Genomic DNA, 14,417 nt, shown 5'->3' on the forward strand with positions numbered 1-14,417 from the left:
TATGTGCTTTCACTGTTCGTGCTTGTTCATGCCCTTTTTTTTTTTTTCTATGTGGTTCTGTTGTTACTGGTGTTTTGATGTGGTAATGGCACCTAGCCTGCCTGGCAATCGGTTAATGCTGTGCTTTTCTAATACACTTATAAATAAAGCTTTTTATTTAATCAAGAAAGTTGATTGCTATCCCCGCATCATATCATACAATGTCCATGTAAAATAATAAAGGTAAATACATGATCAGGGACAATTAGGCGTTAAAACACTATTCCTCAGTACAGTTGTCTACATGAATCCATACTTCACTCACTTCCTTACATCAGTCCCTACTGTAAATCCCTCCCTCCCCATTTCATAAGTCGTCATGTCATTCATAAATAAACTGCATGGCAATTAACTCCTCACCCCTCCCCAAGCACTGAAATACCCCACAATCAATGAGTCCCATCCCCACCTCCACAAGCTCATTCATAAAAGTGTTATTCGCCCTCTTCCGCTGGGCTATGCAAGTGCATAATGTGGGTGCACAAAGCATCCCTGACTTCTGTTGCGTAGGTGCATCCAGCTCCAGCTGTGGTAACTGCACTTTCTGGCTGAGGGTGCCGATTCAGTGGCCCCTTGCTGACATATGTCCATTCAGGGGGAAATGGCTCACCTCTGGCTTCACAGAGATTGTGAAGAGCACAGCACGCTCCAGTAACGTGGACAGCATTGATGACACTGGCATTCAAACGGGTCTATAAACATCTCCAACAGGCTTTCAGTCTGCCAAAAGCACATTCAACATCCATTACACCTGCTGGGAGTGTAATTTTGCCAGGACCTCTGAAATCAGGGTACGGTTTATAAGCCAATGCAAAAAGGAGTATGTGGAGTCCCCCAGAATAACAGTGGGGACAGTAACTCCATTTCTGACAATGTCAGTTGGCGGGACTAGTGTCCCAGCCTGTCCTGAATGTAGATTTCTGATCGGCAAAAAACTTGTGCATCATGAACTTTCCCAGGGCAACCCACATTGACATTCATAAATTGGCCTCTCTGGTCCATAAGGGCCTGCAAAGCAATGGGGTAGTACCCATTGTGGTTTATATACTTGTGCTCCTTGAGGAGGGCAAATGATTGGCACGAGTCCCATCTATGGCCCTGTTGCAGTTTGGGAATCCCATTCTCTCAAAGTCAGCACTTACTTCAGGAATATCTTGTAGGCCCCCCCTTCGGGTAAACCTTACGCCTGATTGCCTCAGAAACCTCTGCCTACAGTCGTCTTTCCAACACCAAACTGGTTGGCAACAGACCCATAGCATTCTGGGGTAGCCAGCTTCCAGATAGTTATAGCCGCCCATTTCTGGACCAGCAATGGTGTTCTCCATTCATGTATCTTTATGCTGGAAGGTCGAGGCAATCTGCTCACAAAGCTCCAGAAACGTAGCTTTCTTCATGCAAAAGTTCTGGACCCACTGCTGGTCATTCTGGTTTGTATGACGATGTGATTGTTCCAGTCTGTGCTGCAGCCCTGCGCCATGAGTTCTGGTCTACGTAGTGGGCATCAGCAGCTATACTGAGTGTCATGAACAGCATCAACCAGTTTGAGTCTGTGATCCCTGGACTCCTCTTCCTGCTCTGCCTGGTGCCTTTGGTGGGTCAGGAAACACCGCCAAAATGTCCACCAGTGTCTCTCAGAAGCTCTGCCCATTTCCTGACATTGGAGTGAAAGTGCAAGCAAGAGCTGTTCTTCAAAAGGTGCCCTCCCCCATGTTGCTGGCTCTGGTCGCTGGGAGCACACAGACCAAAATGTCTGCTTGGCAGGATGTGTTGTTGGGCTGTTCAAACTTCCTGTAATGTGCAGGGTGGAGTCAAGTTTTCCCACAGTGCACTATGGTCAAAGGGCTTGAGCAGCCACATTTCATGAGGGCACCAGGGAGTCTGGTATCTGGTTGGTTTGACTTGGGTCTGTGTGCTCCAGTGTGGACACTGGAGCCCCAGGTTCAAGTCTGTGTTAGAAAATTCTTAATGTAGGGTTAACAATAGGTGTAGATATTCAAGCCTTGTGTTCTCTAACCCAGGGTCAGCTGACTTGAGTCCCACTAAGCCTAGGCTTACATTTCAGTGTAGCCATATCCATAATATCAATGAAAATAGCAGGACTAAATCCTCATTCAAGTGGACTGAAAATATACCCTTAAGAGTGTTGTTTTTTTAAACTGACTAAAGCCAAGAAATTCAGTGTTAGGGCTAGAACTCCTATTGACACTCCAGACTTAACTGACTCCTTTGGTAGTACAATTGAGTTTCACACCTTGAACTGAGACCTTTTTGCTACTGTGGGCCAGGTATCTCCACACACAGGGGTGAATTAAGGACTGAATGTCAACCTAAAGTCTGAAATTATTTCCTTTTGTGTTTAAATCAGACCCCTTGTTGTTATTTTAGTAGAGCTTTGTTTTTTAAGTGTGTGCATGTTTGAGTACATATCTCCACATCTGTCATTTAAGTATTTTGTGGGCTACTTTGATATGTTGTACATGTACATTTTTAGAGATGCTCAAGATCTCTAATTTGAAATCCAAATAATTTATATACTCTTTTCTGCTATGTCATCAATCTACAGTGATCAACAAAGGGAACATAATCTTCTTATATGGTAAAGATGCTATTTAACCGATTTAATAGTTACAATGATATTTCCAAACACACTTTGGGGGGAAATAGACTGCTCAGTGGACTTAGTTTTCTGTTTGCACAATTATTAGTCAATACATGCATTTTGAGTTAACAGGATGATCGTTTAAAAAGCAAGGGTTCGAAAAGGAAAACGTGGTAATCCTAAATTCTGAGTACAGTTTAACAGGATGACAGCTGCTGCTGCAGTAGTGAGAAGCATAGGTCTTCACACACCAGCCAAGAAGCTGGCCTCTTAAAAATAAATTTTACAGGCTGATGTAGAACAAGGAGGTAATATTTGGACAAGTTGGATTCTGCACCAGGTGATTTTGCAAAGGTTAATATTATAAGCCTGTTCTGCAGGAAAGCCTGTGGCAGTATTGCTGTAGGCCACCAAGAAGTTTTGTTTCTTCCATCCCTTTCCCTTGCTTATATGTCTGTTCATGTAGAATGCAAGCTTTATGGGATAGGAACCAGCCTTCGGTATCAGTGCAGCACCTAGCACATGGTTGACACTGTATAAATGATTAATAATAACTGAGACTCATGTTTCTGGGATCTCCACAATGGGCAGGAAAAGGGACCATGAGAAATGAAGTCAGGAATATGAAGAAAAACAACTGTACTTACTGTGGGCCCTTTCTTTTCTGTATCAGTTACTGTAGTCAGAGTTCTTTACATGCTGTGCACTACTGGCTTGTTGAGTCATTATAGTAGTGGTGGTGGTAGTAATGCCTAAATCTCTTGTTCTACCTGTGTGACTTCATGACACTGACATTATTTTTTATTTTTATAGCACCTTTCATTCCTCAAACTTTTTACAAACTACATACTTTATGGACACCATCAGTGTACTGTGCCTATCTATGACACGAGAGGCTGGCAACGACTTACTGCATGCTACACATTACAGGGATGGGAAATGTTGGCCAAAGAGTCTAGGGCAAATCCTTACCCTTATGAAAAGTGCTATGGGATCTCTAATGCCCACCACAGACAGGGGTTTACAATCTGAACCCCCTCACTGCCCAGTAAACTCCATTGTAGTCAGTTTATTCAGAAGGATATAGGGTTGAGAGAACCCTGCTTGGATTTGAAGCGGTGATTTCAGAAAGGCTAGATGCATCAAACTAGTAGTTTTAGCTCCTTAAGCATCCCCTTCTGCACATCATCTGTATCATCTTTGTTAGATTTGTATTATTGATTTTAATGTAACGTGTGGCAGAAAGTACAATTTTCTTCCGTTGATTTTTTTAGGTGAGTTTGTTGATATGTATTTTTTTTCTACTTTAAAGAATTAAAATCCCAAACCAGAGAAATGTTTTATGTTCTAGTTTATTAAAGTGACAGCAGTTTTAAAACATATTTACAAAGAAAGCTAGTCAGCATGTTTTAAATAATAGGAAAAAATTAAGGGTTATTTTTTTAATTCAACCCCCCACACTCACCCCCCAAGACAGTTCTGAATATTGTACCTTTTTCAGCAAAGAAAACTGTTTGCCACCTTGTGGACAACCATGAGAATTATTTTCTTGCAAAACCTATTTCTATAAATGTGTAATTATATTTGAAAGTGTTGGTGCCAGGAAAGAGCTCATAGCTGGTATTCAGATAGTTTACAGGTAAAGTGTGATTCATCAACCAAAACAGTCAGATAATCAGAGTTATCAGTAAACAGAAATTGTTTCTATATGCATTTTGATCTAGGGCATAAATTCAAATTTCAGATTGGGAATTGGATAATTGAGGTTTACCTGTAATAGAGAAGATAGAAAAGCGGAAAAAATGATTGATTGAACTCAACTGATTTATTTAAATAATGTATTTCAGTGGGAATTTATTGAGGAGGAGACAACGCTAGGCTAACCACTAGTTCAGTATATAAGCATTTTGCTTATGGGAATTATCTGTTTATTCTAAGATGCGTGAAAATGAATTTGATTTGGAGTACATAATGGACAGCTGCTCAAATCACAGAAACCGCATCCCTCTTGGTTAATTTAAGGCCCAATCTTGCAACTTGTTAAATGTTACCTGGAAGGTGCTGAAGGCTCCAAACTCTAATGCTGGAATGGGAATTGAGGTGCTAGGCACCTCCCAGGATCAGTTGCACAGTCTGTAAATTCCTGTAGGCATAGGACTGTCTGCATGATTGTAAAGTCCCATGTTTACCTATAGCACTATATAAAAAGTAATATTTTGCCATGACTGGCATTCTGCTCAGAAGGAAGGTGTAGGAATGGCTCAGTGAGGTGGGGAGAGAGAGTGGTGATTTACACTTTGTCTGGCTCATATGGGGTAAGAATCCTCTTCTCTCAACTTCATATGCAAAATGTTAATCTAAAACATAGACAAAAATGTCAGTGTACTTGATGCTAAGCTTCCTTTTTACTCCATGTTTGTTATTTTACTTTTTTCTCATTGAAGGACTGTTGAGAAAGATCTCAGCTAGACTTATTGGCTGTCTAGCAGACCTACTTTACATTCCATTTTCTTGTCTTATTCACACTTAGCAATTGCTGTGGCTGTTGCTGTGATTGCTCCATACTCAAGCCTTTCTCCCTGACTGGTTCTACTTGCCCTCCGTTTCTCTTTTGCAATTGTAAAAGGATGGAAGATGGTATCAGAATCTGGCCCTTAATTTTGCTGAGTAGTACCTTCTGCACAGTTATTTCCATTGAAATCAAGGAGAACTACAGCATGAGAGTCTGGATCTGTGTGTTTGTTTCATGCAGCACTGAGCACATTGTCAGTGTTTCGCAAAAACATAGCATCTTAATTTTCATAAGACGTGGTGATTAGTTTAGCTTTGCGAAAACATTTTAGCACTATGCAAAATAATATTTTGCAAAAGAGAAAGTAAAGCTGTAAACACCTGGCATTGTGCAGTCATATGGTAATGTAGCCACAATTCTTATGGAAGAAGACACAACAGAAAATGTCTTGCCTCTTTGGATATTCAGTCAGCTAGCACATAATGTGCTGATTTACATTATTCGGTGGATTGGCAATCCAAATTCCACTCCAAGGAACTAGACAGAGAACTTTGGCTTGAAGAGAATGGTGCTTTTTCACCAAGTTCTTAGGTATTAGAAGAGAACCACTAGGAAATGAGGCCTCCCTGAAAACCACTCTGTCCCAAAGAATGTGTCTATGAAGTATGCAGTAGCCTGTAGCATTGAGGTCAACAGACTCGAGCTCACTACCACTCTAAAAATAGCTGTGTAGACAGTGCTTTTAAATTAGTGGCTTAGGCTGGATCTCAGGCTCTGAAGCCGACCCCCCCCGCCCTCCATTTGGAAATGGCATCCACCTCTACTAGACACATCATTGCGAAAAATGGCCCTGCAAAATCAATACGCAGACATTCCAAGGGAACTGATGGCCATGCCCAAAGGTGTAATGGCACTGTTTAGGCATATGCTGTACTTGTTGGCATCCTGAAATTCCTTAGCAAGCAGCTATATTTGTTGGTCAGTGCTTGGCCACCTTACAAACTTCGGGCAAGTGCCTTCATTTTTACTATCCTTAGGTGATCTATGTGGAGCTCTTCTAAAATTCTTGTGTGCCGTTTAATAGGTATAACAACACAAATTCCCCACATGATACATGCTTGATGTATGGTAAAATCACCATTGCATGCGTATGGATGCCAGATTAGGGCTGTCATTATATTTACAGCCCTTCATGGTGGCTTCATAAACCCAAGCTAGTGTGGGATCCCTCTTGGTTTCTGCTCAATCACACTACAAGTCACTGGGGCACATCTAATGTGAAACAAGTTGACAAATGCGATAGATTCTGTCTCTATTACAGGTCACTTTCCATCTAGCAAGGGGAGGTGAGAGAGCCCATCTGCATTTGCGTGCACTTCTATTCTTTTGAATTCGATGTCCTAGATGTAACCAGCTAAGAAAAACATCCTAATTGTAAGAATAATAGGACAATGGCCTAGGGAAGTCATGGAATCTCCTTCACTGTAGGTTTTCAAAAGGAGGCTGGATAGCCATCTGTCTCGGATGGTTTAGACACAACAAATGCTGCATCTTGGCAGGGGGTTAGACTAGATGACTCTTGTGGTCCTGTCTAACCCTATGGTTCTACAATTTTATGATTCTAAGAGAGCCCAGTGTTGCATACATGCTGTCATTGTCATAGAAACACCCTTCCTCAGATGAAGGATTGCAACTAGGGGTTGGTGAATTTCCATATATAGATATGGTCTGAATTTCTTCACACCCCATACCAGACTGAAAGCTCTTTGACTTTTTTGTGCATAGTTACATTCTGAAAGATCTGGAGGAAAATTCTGTAGGTCTCTCACTGCCATCTGGCATGGTGTGCCATATATAACCGTCCCAGTTCCATGTCAGGAAGCATCAATGTTAATTTGATAGGCAAGGATGGGTTAAAGCGTGTAAGCATGTTGTCTGATGTGACCAGTTCTTTTGCTTCCAGGAAAGTGTTTTGGTTTTTTTTGACACTCATGAGATCAGACCCACTTTTGACCAGTTTGCAGTAAACAGTTTAGCAGATGTAATGCAGTTGCTAGATTTGGTATAAATTGGCTAATGTAGTTGATAAATCCTAGAAATAATCTAAGTTGGGACACATCTTTGGTGGTGGAGATTTCAGGGCTCTTTAATCTTCTTCTGAGATTTAAGTAGGCCTTGTGCATCACGAATGTGAACACTGTAAGCTACTGAGTTCTTGAGAAATTTCCATTTTATGCAATTGGCTCGTAATCCAAATTCTTCTAGATATTTTAATACCCTTTTCAGGGTTTCCAGATGTTCTTCATCACATCCACCGGTCACAATAATGTCATTCAAAGAACACTCTGTTCTCAGAATACCTTGCAAAACTTGGTCCGTTGCCCATTACCATAAACAGGAGCTGGAGCAATGCCAAACACTAGCTTGTTGTACTGGTACAGACACTTGTGTGTGTTGATTGTGAGGTATGCCTTAGACTCTTCCTCTACCTCCATCTGTTGGTAACCTATGACAAATCAATTTTGCTGAATCATTGTCCTGCTGCCAGTGTAGCAAAAAGTCTCAAATTCGAGGCAGAGGGCATTTTTCAATGTTCAGTACAGGGTTTATGGTGACCTTAAAATCTCCACACACCCTAACAGCACGACATTTTTTAACAGTTGGAACAATAGAAGTTCCCCACTCGCTCCAGGCCACTTTTGAAAGTATGTATTCTCTTTCCAGATGTTACAGTTGAGCATCTACCTTTGACAGATATTGTAAGGAACAGGTCGAGCTTTGTGAAACTTGAGCTTATATGAAATAAGTCACTGTGGAACCTGTGTCTAATTCCATTCTGAGTGTTTTTCCTGCCACCCTCGGTTTCAAACAGATTGCTAACTTGTCAGTTTTGCTCACACTATATATATCCGAGCTGGCTTCTGTGTGTATAGATTGATATTCCTTTTTTTATACTGATTTGGTTGCTTCCTTTTTTCTCTTAATATGAAAAACAGCTTGGATCTGACCTTTTTATTACAGCTTCTGCAATATGCATCTTTAAATGGACAATAAGAAGGCAGAAACCTTTTTCACACCAATAACATATGTGTGAGTGGACCAGGGTTACAATTAGTTTATGCATTCCTACTTCTGTTTTAGCTCTGTTATGCAGTTCTATTGTATCCCTTGCCGTAATTTCTCCTGTGCGTTTAAAAATGAGATTTTCCTTAGTTAAAAATCTCTACTGTATGCTTTCATTAAGCAGTCCGCACACAAAACTGTCTCTGAGTGCCTCGTTAAGCCCATCTTAAAAGCCAGTGTTCTGATAATCTTTTTATCTCCGTTGCAGAGGAAATACATTTACCTTCAAGTTGATTCTACTTACGAAACATTAACCTTTCTGCTATCGTCAGGGGCTTGGGTGCCAAGTGTTCTTGAATCATTTGCACTATCTCTTTAAAGGTTTTGCTTGCTGGCTTCTTTGGGGCAATCAGACTGATTACTAAATGGTATATTTTTCCTTTAATCACACTCAGTAACACTTCTACCTGTTTTTCTGGGGGCATCTCATTTACTTCAAAATATTGCTCCAGCCTCTCTCTGTATGTGGGCCAGTCCTCTATGGCACTATGGAAGGCCTTCACGTTTCCAGTATAGCCTTGCGTTTCACCTAGCTGCAGTTAGTGTAGTAGTTTGGAAAACTCTCTGTTGTACTAGACTCCTTCCCAGCTCTGGGGCTGCAAGCAACATTGTCGATTGTTTTGCTTCTCTGATGCATAGAAGGGGCTTGAAATCCTCGTCGCCAATAGTAGTGTAGGGCGCATAGAGCACAAATCTCTGATTAGAAACACAGACCAGTACACACGGTTGGAGCCACGATGACTGACTGACTCTTATATTGCAGAGAGAGAGAAGAAAAACATAGTTACCACTAGATAACAACTGATTCAACATAAGCAACTACTTATGAAACTATAACTGCAAATTCACATACACAGATTCAAGACTCTGTTCAATACATGCAAATATATCACATTAGCATTTCTGATTTTTGTCCCTACATGCTTGTGCTATTCTTTTTACTCCTCCTTAGCACAGCCATGTTTCTTTTTTTTCCCTATAATTCCTTTTTGATTTTCAGGTCATTAAAGAACTCCTGAGGGAGCCATAATGGCCTCTTGCTATTCTCCCCATCTTTCTGTCCTATTGGGATAGTTTGCAGTTCTGCCTTTAATATTGCCTCCTTGAGAAACTGTCAGCTCTCCTGAACTCCTTTTTTCCTTGAGTTTTTCTTCCCATGGGATGTTGCCTACCAGTTCTCTCAGTCTGTTAAAGTCTGCCTTCTTGAAACCCTTTGTCCTTATTCCGCTGCTCTCACTCCTTCTTTTTCTTAGAATCATGAAATCTGTCATTTCATGGTCACTCTCGCTCAAATTGCCTTCCACCTTGAGATTCTCTACAAATTCCTCCTGTTAAAGGTAAAAACATTTTGATTAACCCTAATACTGTACACGATTAACCCTAATACTGTACACTAGCAATACGTACTTGGAATAGGTATCCGGTTGCTGGCTATTTGACAGTGCACACACTGGTTTAGCAGGAGATTTCCAGGTCTCATGAGGCCATTCGAACCACTGAATTTAGTGATTATTGATTGTCATGTGACATTATTGTTTATTACTTAGCAATTTAAAAATCATTTTTCATTCATTTGGGAATGTTTGTAATTTTTTTGAAGAAAAAAATTTCCATAATCTCTGTTAATCAGATTTCCACACCAGATTAATTTCAGAGTAACACAGTTTGAATTCCATAGGGTTACATTAGAAATGAATGTGCCTGTTTTGGGGGGCTTTTTTGGTAATGATCTGAGTTGTATGAATCGCTCCTTCCATGCCAAACTTCAGTCACTAAAAAAACTTAAACTGAATCATAGACCTCTGAAAATCTAGGGTTTTAATGGAAATGCTGACATAGCCTGAACTGGAACAGTGTGAAAATGCTATCCTATAAATCCAAGAAAGCAGAATACCATTAATTTAAGTACACCTCTACCCCGATATGACACTGTCCTTGGGAGCCAAAAAATCTTACCGTGTTATGGGTGAAACCACGTTATATCGAACTTGCTTTGATCCACCGTAGTGGATCTGCTCCCCAGACCTATCTGGTAAACACAGTTCATGATTTCAATTTATGTTCATCATTTTACATATAATGTTGTTACATACACTTTACTATATTATTGATCAGTGAGTTAATAGTTTTTAAATAATACCTTACAAGGCATATTTTGTACAAAGATTATTACAGTAGTGTGTGGGGTGTGAATACAAGAGTGTATTCCATCACAATAATGTTTTAATTTTTTTAAAAACAGTCATGAGCTGAAAAGTACAGATATATTGTTAGAAAGTAGCAGCTCTTGATTACTCGTTGGTTGTATTGGGAATATTGATTGAAACTGAAGTCAGTCTTGGTGATCATCATACTATCGTTGAAGGGGAATGTTGCCAATGTCCCTGCCAACTATCAATCTCTGTGGCTTTTCAGGGAGTGACAAGGACTGCAGTGTCTAAATTGGTTGTTTGCTTCAGAATTTGGCTGTCTGCCATTAACAGCATTAGGGCACATTCCCTGCCTAAGATACTGCAGGTAAATAATGCAGCTGCTCTAAAATGTTCTGTTTTCAAAAGCACTTTTTTAGGAATAGTGAATTAAAGTGCTAAAAACATATTGTTATAGCAACTAAGAAGCGGGGGGTAGGCACCTTTCCTTGTTGTACATTAGACCCTATGGAGGAAATGCATTTGTTTACTCATTTCTTTCCCAGTTGCAGTGCACTGTGTACTAAATTTCATGGTAGTCAATATTTTATAGTGTCCTCAAATGATATTGTATATGATAATTACTATGTTATGATATGATATAGTTTAATATTGATTCCCATCTACCAAAGAATACCTTCAATAAGTATATTTATTTCAAAAAATAAATAAATTATGAAATATGTACTCCCCCAGAAAATTCAGACCTTTAAAAGAAACATTAACTAAAATGTAGGATTTTAAAGGATCAGGTTATTATTGTTATTTAACGTTTATATTACGGTGGTGCCAAAAGGCCTTCAGTAAGAGTAGAGCATCACTGTGCTAGATGCTGTACAAAGATAGACTCAAACTTGCACTGAGTTTTATGCATGGAAACCCCTGTCATTACATGGAGCCCCACCAAAGTCAAGTGTGGAGCACAACTCAGGATAGTGACCATAGAGACAAACATAATGCCTTCCCCGAAAGAGTTTACAATTTAAGAGGCTAACTTTTATTTATTTATTTATTTATTTATGGTAGGAAGGTCTCGGGTTACCTTGTTTCCCCTCATATTGGGGAAGCTGCAGAGCTGCAGTTCAATTTCTTGAGCCCTTCCTATATATCTGAGTTTTCAAACTATGATAGTTTTAGGGCTAGCTCCTGTGAAGTGCAGAGTGCTCTTAACTCTCAGAAATACCATGTGCCACTGAGATTTTAGATTGTCCATCACTCTGAAAGATCAGGCCATAAATGAATGAGATGGGGGTGGAGGTGGGGGTGGAATTGAGATTTTTAAAGTCCTGACAGAAACACATTGTAAAACTGCTTATCTCAAGAAAGAATATAAAAGTTGCCTTAAAATTGATCTACAATGAGAGAGGCTTTCCAGGTCCGCAATGCATGAATTTATGATCTGAGTTATTATCAGCCGCTAGCAACATTTTCGTGATCAAGAGATACTGTGTGAAGGGCTTGCATTGTTCTGCTGGATTTCCAAGGAGTTGGAAATAGTTAAGATGAAATATGAGAATCTTGTCTCTTGAAAGGCGAAATACCTGGTTGGTATATAACTAACGGTTATTATATGTCCTGAGGGTTTCCATTTATTTTTTGCCAGTGACTGTTGCTGGGATAACTAAAATGTAAAATACTGATCATGTTAGCTTTGTGGGAGCAAATGCTACACTTTGCCCTGAGGTGATGCTGAATTGTGAATATTGCTGATGAAGATGTGAAGATATAGTTAGGCTGTTGATTGGATACACATATGTTAGCTACTGCTGAGCCAGTAAGGTGTCACATTATAGTGCATAAGGCTTTTGACCAATGAAGAACTCCTTATAATATGAAAGAACTCTGTTAGCAGTGAATAACACTTTTTATTTACATGGCTGCACAAATACAGTTCTCTGATTTTTAAAAGAAGATGTAGCTCTGGATCCCTGTAAGCTAAGTATGTTTGGGTGTATTTAGCTGGGTTTTCTTTTTACATTTGAAAATATATAAGGAGAGTTCACCATGTACCTCTGTGGATAGAATAATGATAGTGTAATGTTTGGTATTGCTTCTGACTGAGTTGTGCCCTGTACTTGTTTTTTCTTGGTTGTAGCATTTTTTGCACAGAACGCCAGAAAAATCTGCCTTCTGACTAAGAACTATCCCATCAGGCTCTGTGTTTCATGATTTTTGATGTGCTCTGATTCAACACAGTAAACTTACTTCTGGACCAGCACTATTGATCTCTTGATTTCTGAAGGCATCTTTGGTAACCAGATAAAAATCAAAAGTAGGAAACTAAAATGTGGCCATTTTCAGCCCCCACAGGGAACAGCATGTGTGCAAAGCTGCACTCACCATTCTGCAGGTCACTGGGGCGGTGGAGGGAAGGGGTCTAATATATTTCTTGACGTGGCTCCTGACTGCTGACAAAACTCACTATTAAACTGGAAGTACAAACTCAGAGCCTCGTCTCAGATTTCTGTTAATGCTCTTCCATTAATCAGCTGGCATGTGCGATAATATATTGGTGACACAGTCACAATTTTCAGTCCTTCCTCCTTCCCTCCCATCCTCCCCGCAATTCCCTACAGGAGATCAATCAAGTCAGTTCTGCAACATGTCTAGTTTTTGTCAGCTTTGGCATTGAACTGACTAGGTTGATCGTGAACTCTCCCTTGTGTACCCATTCATCATGTTGCAGCTATGGAGTAAGCTTGCCGGATTATATTTTTATGTGTGTCTTAATTATTTACAGTAGCTTGCACACTCTGTGTAAAATATATGAAGATGACAACCTGGTCTTTTTTACACAGGTTTTTTTAAAGAGCAGCTGGTGTGTAGAAAACTTGGGGAAAACATTCTGTTGAGAGAGTTCTACTGATACTATACTATACGCTTTTCTCTTCTTTTTCTATCCATAATGTGTCAAAAGTGCCATGGCATTTGTCAGGGCTGAATCCCCACTCTGGCACTTCGAGTGCAGAAGGTGGAGGCCCCCAAGGATTTAAAAAAATTAATACTTGCCACTCAAGGCTTGTATTACACTCCCAAGGTTACAGCTTTTCTCTGACCTTGGCTTGGTAAACGCTGTCACTGCCCAAATGCAAAAAAACCCTTTGACCCCAGGAAAGAGCACTTGGGAATTCCTCCCTGTGGAGTACCCTCAAGCCCTTTCACAAACACACCCCCTCTGGGGAAGAGCTCAGAAATAAAACAAAGGAAATTAACTGTTACCACCAGCTAAACAAACAGCATAGGCACAAACCTCTTAGGACACCAAAAATCCAATCCTGCTGTTAAAAAAGGTAAATTTTATTAAAAACAAAAAAGAAAAAAAATACATCTGGAACTTAGGCTTTTGCTAGATTTTAAAAGAGCAATTCCAAAAATTAAACACCCAAACTAGTTTTCTTGGGGGTTCAGCTTAAAGGTTACAAGCAAACAAAAGCCTCTGGGGTTAGCACAGAGGAGATCCACAAGCCAAAATACAAAATAAACCTGATTGTGTCTGTCTAAACATTCCCTATCCAAATAATTTCTTCTAGGTATGGAAGATGAATTTTCATACCTGGTTCAAGCCTTACACAGCATTTCTGCTTATAGCATTGCTGCTCCATGTCTCCTTCCCCCGAGAACAACAGACAAAGGGGAAGTTTTTTTCCCATTTAAAAAAGTTTTAGCCTTCCCATTGGCTCTTTTGGTCAGGTGCACACTCCTTTTCCCTTACCTGGGGAACTTTGTTAACCCTTTACAGGTAAAGTAAGCAGAGAACAGCCACCAAGAGGGACTTGATAGCTAAAAGGGAGCTCTCCTCCCCCCCCTCTCCCCCCACCCTTTCATGTATTACAGCATTGTAAGAAAGTGGAGCTCCCACCCTGCTCTCAGCAGAGAATATTCCTACTGGTTATAGTCCAAACTTTTCCCCTTCCTGGGATTTCTCTTTATTTTTAGCGTAAACAATAACAAAACA

General features: G+C 40.2%; 1 protein-coding gene and 1 long non-coding RNA gene across 26 annotated transcripts in view; one reads left to right on the top strand and one right to left on the bottom strand.

The window, feature by feature from the left end:
- The window catches only part of APBB2 (amyloid beta precursor protein binding family B member 2), a 339,661-nt gene that overhangs the window by 214,732 nt on the left and 110,512 nt on the right, over positions 1-14,417 (top strand). The window lies entirely within an intron of this gene.
- On the bottom strand, positions 7,121-14,243 carry LOC103306259 (uncharacterized). 2 transcript variants are annotated; one of them, XR_010601502.1, is made up of 4 exons: positions 14,016-14,243; positions 10,230-10,302; positions 9,446-9,601; positions 7,121-9,024 (listed from the first exon to the last, which is right to left on the bottom strand). It is a non-coding gene; the product is annotated as an uncharacterized LOC103306259 (long non-coding RNA). The 2 variants fall into 2 exon arrangements; XR_006172524.2 differs by having other exon boundaries at positions 7,121-9,601; positions 14,016-14,239.

Source organism: Chrysemys picta, chromosome 5 (genome assembly GCF_011386835.1).
Source record: "Chrysemys picta bellii isolate R12L10 chromosome 5, ASM1138683v2, whole genome shotgun sequence".
Taxonomy (NCBI): Eukaryota; Metazoa; Chordata; order Testudines; family Emydidae; genus Chrysemys; species Chrysemys picta.